Genomic DNA, 6,358 nt, shown 5'->3' with positions numbered 1-6,358 from the left:
GACAGGTGGCTACTGCCGGATGGGAGATACAACAGTGTCCTGTATGCGAATCTCAAGAAACTCCTCTTAACTGGGCCCACCAGTCACTCTGTGCAGGTTTGGCATACGGTAAACAGAAGTCTGGGTTGGGACCGTAGACTAACGCTGGCGACCCCCTAATGGGACTTGGAACAGCTCGGTAACTTGCATTCCTCTAAGGGTTTTGAGAAGTGGGACCTCATCGGTATCTCTCGGATAGGTGACCTCTGGGTGCAGGGTGACATGATTAGTTTTGAAAATCTACAACAGCAGTTCGAGCTCACAAACACAGAGTTTGTCCGCTACCTGCAGGTCCGCCACGCACTGGTTACAACCTTGAAGAAGGGTTCCTCCCTCCTCGAGTCCTCCCCACTAGAAGACAGGTTATTGGATGGGTTGCTTCCTCAGAAGGCCATATCACTGACTTACAAAAAGTTGATCAATAACACGCCAGATACCCTTGTTAAGCTGTATGAGTCTTGGGAGAGGGACGGCTTAGTGCTTGACGAGGAGGAGTGGCGGGAGGCGGTGGCTTCCACTCGTGAGGTGGCAATCTCCGCGCGTCTGCACCTGGTCCAAATAAAAATTCTCCACAGAACCTATGTCACCGGACACCAGCTAGTCCACAAGGGTAGAGGGGAGGGGGACACTTGTAGACGACAGTGTGGCCAGGTGGACACCTTTATACATGTCCTTTGGGAGTGGGAACTGATTCAGAGATATTGGAGGAGGATAATTGTGGTCATGAGGGACGTCCTGCACAAAGACATCCACCCAGAGGCCAAGAGGTGCTTGTTTAACATTTGGGGACCCACTGACTTGACAGGGGCAGAGAAACTTTGGGCCACTCTGGGTGCTATGGTTGCCAAGAGAGATATAGCTCAACTATGGGGGGGGGCACAACATTCCCGACGATTGCCACATGGAAACAAAACCTTGATTGGTGCATGTTCAGGGAGAAAACAGTATATGTAGCAAGAGGCTGCCCTAAAAAATGGTCTAGTGTGTGGGCCAAATGGAACACCTACAGGGGAGATATATGTGTCGCACCGACAGCCCTCATCGAAGATGAATCATTGTCCCCTTGATGTGCATCCTAACCCAAGTGTTGTATTCCTGTAACTGCCTAGATTTCCAGATTGATTGCCATATGAAAATATAATTTTGCTCTCTTCCATGTGATATACCGAATTTGTTTGTTATTAAAATCAATAAAAAGATATTTAAAAATAAATAAATGATTTTCTCTCCTTAACCCCTTAGTTGCCAGGCCTTTTCCCCTCCTGTGCCTCGCCCTTTTTTGGCTACTTGGGGTAGTGCGCGCTGAGGCCCCTGTAACTTTTTGACCACATAAGGTATCCACGCCAAATTTGAGTCCTTTTCTTCCAACATCATGGGGATTCTGAAGGTACTCAGGGTTTGTGGATTCCCCTGGAAGGGTCACAGAAATGAGCCAAAATACAGCAAAATTTAGGTTTTTTTTGGGAAAATGGGAAAAACGGGCTGAAAATGAAAGCTTCTGGGTTTTTCCCTGCAAGTGTTATCAAAAAAGTGTTTGTGGGGCTGAAATCACCACTTTCCCAGCTTTTAGGGGAAACCAGACTTTTGTCAGAAACCCAAAATGTTTTACACAGTTTTGGCATTTTTCTGGGACATAGCCTATTTTTGCTATTTTTTGTGCTTTCGACCTCCTTCCAGTTAATGGTAGAAATGGGTGCAAAAGCAATAATGGATCCTGGAAATCTATACATTTTAGAGAAGTAGACAAAATTCTGAATTCAGCAAGGGGTCATATGTGTAGATCCATCAAGGTTTTTTTTATAGAAACTAACAGTTAAATATAGGATAAATTGAAAATTTGTTGAATAAAAGACTTTTGTGTCAACGTTTTCACCTGTAACTTCTTATAATTATGACAGCTCTTTGAAAGCAATATACCGTTACATCCGCTGGACATTACTGGTTGTGGGGATATATAGGACTTGTAGGTTCACCAAGAACCAGACGAACCCAGAGCCAAAAACTGAGCAGCAACTTGCAATGTTTTTTTATTATGTACCGGGTATATAGTAATTATTCTGTAAAAATGTGTACATGGAAAAATCGGTATGAAAGACACCTATGTATTTCTGAAATAGGAACAAAATATAGAGTTTAGAAACAGTAGAAATTTGCACATTTCCGAAATTGGGAATACTCATACTAGCATGAGAATTATCAGTCATTTTTTAGAATGACTTCTTTTTTACACAATGTCTTTCATTTGGAAGGCAGAAATGCATCGAAAGTCAATAGGTAATAACAGTTCCTTTACAAATCTGAATTACCCTAAGTCTCCCGATAAAAATGGTACCTCACTTGTAGGGGTAGGCATAGTGCCCACAACAGGAAATGGCCCAAAACCCAACGTGAACACACCACATTTTCAAACAATGCAAAATTACCCTTTTTTAGCAAAGTGCCTAGCTGTAGTTTTTTAACCCTAGCTCTGCCGGCACCTAGGGAAACCTAGCAAACCTATAAATTTTTTAAAACTAGACACACAGGGGAATCCAGGATGGGGTGACTTGACTGCCTCCCACCAGGTTCTGTTACCCAGAATCCCTTGCAAACCTAAACAATTGCCAAAAAAACACTTTTCCCCCATATTTATCTGGTGATAAGTTCTGGAATCTGCGTGGATCCATACATTTCCACCCACCCCGCGTCCCCCAAAGTCTTCCGAGAAAAATGGTACCTCACTTGTGTGGGTCAGCCTAGTGCCCGCGACAGGAAACGGCGCAAAACTTAACATGGACACACCTCAATTTCGTAGGGAAAAATGACCCTTTTTTGGCAAAGTGCCTAGCTGTAGTTTTTGAACCATAGCTCTGTCGGCACCTAGGGAAACCTAGCAAATCTATACATTTTTGAAAACTAGACACCCAGGGGAATCCAGGATGGGGTGACTTGACTGCCTCCCACCAGGTTCTTTTACCCAGAATCCCTTGCAAACCTTAAGAATTGCCAAAAAAAACACATTTTCCCCTTATTTCTGTGGTGGAAAGTTCTGGAATCTACTTGGATCCCCAAATTTCCACCCGCCCAGTGTTCCCCAAAGTCTTCCGAGAAAAATGGTACCTCACTTGTGTGGGTCGGCCTAGTGCCCGTGACAGGAAACGGCGCAAAACGCAACGTGGTCACACCTCATTTTTGCTGTGAAAAATGACCCTTTTTTGGCAAAGTGCCTAGCTGTAGTTTTTTAACCATAGCTCTGCCGGCACCTAGGGAAACCTAGCAAACCTATACATTTTTGAAAACTAGACACCCAGGGGAATCCAGGATGGGGTGACTTGACTGCCTCCCACCAGGTTCTGTTACCCAGAATCCCTTGCAAACCTAAAACATTGCCCCAAAAAACGCATTTTCCGTACATTTCTCTGGTGGAAAGTTCTGGAATCTGCGTGGATCCACAAATTTCCACCCACCCCGCGTTCCCCAAAGCCTTCCGAGAAAAATGGTACCTCACTTGTGTGGGTCAGCCTAGTGCCCGCGACAGGAAATGGCGCAAAACGTAACGTGGACACACCTCAATTTCACAGCGAAAAATGACCCTTTTTTGGCAAAGTGCCTAGCTGTAGTTTTCTAACTATAGCTCTGCCGGCACCTAGGGAAACCTAGCAAACCTATACATTTTTGAAAACTAGACACCCAGGGGAATCCAGGATGGGGTGACTTGACTGCCTCCCACCAGGTTCTGTTACCCAGAATCCCTTGCAAACCTAAAAAATTGCCAAAAAAACACATTTTCCCCACATTTCTCTGGTGGAAAGTTCTGGAATCTGCGTGGATCCACAAATTTCCACCCACCCCGCGTTCCCCAAAGTCTTCCGAGAAAAATGGTACCTCACTTGTGTGGGTCGACCTAGTGCTCGCGACAGGAAACGCCGCAAAACGCAACGTGGACACACCTCATTTTCGCTGTGAAAAATGACACTTTTTTGGCAAAGTGCCTAGCTGTAGTTTTTGAACCATAGCTCTGCTGGCACCTAGGAAAACCTAGCAAGCCTATACATTTTTGAAAACTAGACACCCAGGGGAATCTAAGATGGGGTGACTTGACTGCCTCCCACCAGGTTTTGTTACCCAGAATCCCTTGCAAACCTAAAAAATTGCCAAAAAATACACATTTTCCCCACATTTCTGTGGTGGAAAGTTCTGGAATCTGCGTGGATCCACAAATTTCCACCCACCCCGTGTTCCCCAAAGTTTCCCGAGAAAAATGGTACCTCACTTGTGTGGGTCGGCCTAGTGCCCGCGACAGGTAACGGCTCAAAACGCATTGTGGACTCACCTCAATTTCGCAGTGAAAAATGAACTTTTTTTGGCAAAGTGCCTAGCTGTAGTGAGGCGACATGAAAATTGCCTATCTCAAAATGACCTGGTTTTGCAAGGGGGGTCACTTGGGTTTTTAGCCCGGTGCTCGGCGGCCACCTAGGGAAACCTACCAAACCCACACATTTCTGAAAACTAGACACGCGGGGTATTCCAGGGAGGTATGGCTTGCGTGGATCCCCCAACGTTTCCTTACCCAGAATGCCCTGCAAACCTCAAATTTAGCTGAAAAAATCCCCTTTTTCACACATTTTTGTGTGGGAAAGTTGTGGCATCAGCGGGCTGACACAAATTTCCTACCACCCAGCGTTCCCCCGGGTCTCCTGATAAAAACGGTGCCTCACCCGTGTGGGAGGCCCAAGTACCCATGACAGGCAAGGGTCCAAAACGTAGTGCGCCTCAACAGGCAAGGGTCCTAAACGTAGTGCGCCTCACTACCTTTTGGACCCTTGCCCGTGGCAGGTCCTTAGGCCTGAATATTCAAATGGGGGTTGTGGGGCGCACACCTCTTCTTCTCATTTTTATATAAATTTCAATTGTGTATCTAGTGGTCCTGGTTGGCGTGCTCATCGGTAAAATGCCTAACCCAACAGGCATCTGAATTTGAACAACATGTATAGGGAGGGGCACTGTCATGCCCCCATCCGACCGCACAACTGGATTGCGCCTCTTTGGCTAACAGTTCATGTTTTTCATCCGTTTTTAATCCAATATTTAACCATGTAAACCATACTTTATGTATTTTTCCTTTCATTTCACATTTTTAATCCACACGCGGGACGTTGTGCTATTTTCAAAACTTCTGATGTAAAAGCTGTGCCCATCCGGACCTCTTGCTCAAACACGACAAGTGCAGGAATTCATTCAAAGCAGCGTTTATTTTAAAAGACCAATGCATTTCGGGCCCCAAGTGCCCTTCATCAGGGTGCGCTAGAAATAACAATAAAACGAACATTCATTACCATCATCACAATGCTTAACATCTAACATCATTGCCATGAGTCAATGCACTTAACATTAATTGCGTATCTCATTTTTTGCTTTCATTTAACCCCTTACGGGAAACGATTTAGATGTTACCCCTGTCTACATGAAAAGCTAATTTTCCTCACTACTGAATTCCCAACAATCCCTTCCCTTCTGTACAAAAATTATTCACCCCTCTTCTGGATATAATGTACATTTGAATGAACCATTTTCCTCATTTCCTGCTTGGTATACTTAAACTGTTCAACAAATATGTTAATCAAACCCTCACCCCCAACATGACCCCTGCTCTCTCCTCTAATAACCTTACGATCCTCATACTAATCACCCGACTAACTAACGAATACATTCTTCAAGCCTTCACCACCAACATAACCCCTGCTTTCTCCACGTGCATCCTTACACTCCTCATGCTAATCACCCAACCGCTCACAACTACACTCACATACTAGCAATCATACTTCCAGATTTGTTACGATGCCGTCTCTCCCCATTCTCTCGTAATTATCACACACAAACACTCCCTTTCATAAAGTAAACTCAACTCTAATTTACAACTCTCGTATTCACCCATAAACGCTAACAATCAACTTCCCCACATTCATTCGTCAGTTTAACTAAACGTAACATTCTTCTCACAACCATCAACCCGGTTATCAAGCCGATAGATTCACATACCTGCTTCAAACACTCGCGCTAATGCGTCTCCATCTTGATTACAATAAGTGTTTATGCAACCTTTAGTCCAACCCTTATTTAAGCCCAAGCCTCTCACGACCACACCTCCTAATTAAGGCGTTAATTATCTTTTTCCCGCCGTAAAAACATTCGCAATAGTGTCTACAGGTCAAATCGCACTGCATTACCCATAGTGCCTTATTCCCAAAAAACGAAACATGGTTGCTATTGTTTTGAATTCATCGTTATCACTATTAGTTATGTATTAAATCACATTGTGTCATCCTAAATATCAACAAAT

The 6,358-nt window shown here is 44.4% G+C and overlaps 1 long non-coding RNA gene across 1 annotated transcript; it reads right to left on the bottom strand.

Moving 5' to 3' along the window:
* Positions 1 to 5,152: 5,152 nt before the first annotated feature.
* On the bottom strand, positions 5,153 to 6,134 carry LOC146805289 (uncharacterized). Its single transcript, XR_014967445.1, has 2 exons — positions 6,058 to 6,134; positions 5,153 to 5,322 (listed from the first exon to the last, which is right to left on the bottom strand). It is a non-coding gene; the product is annotated as an uncharacterized LOC146805289 (long non-coding RNA).
* Between the last annotated feature and the right edge of the window lie 224 nt (positions 6,135 to 6,358).

This window comes from Triturus cristatus, chromosome 8, assembly GCF_964204655.1.
Source record: "Triturus cristatus chromosome 8, aTriCri1.1, whole genome shotgun sequence".
Taxonomy (NCBI): Eukaryota; Metazoa; Chordata; class Amphibia; order Caudata; family Salamandridae; genus Triturus; species Triturus cristatus.
This window is presented reverse-complemented; position numbering and strand designations above follow the sequence as displayed.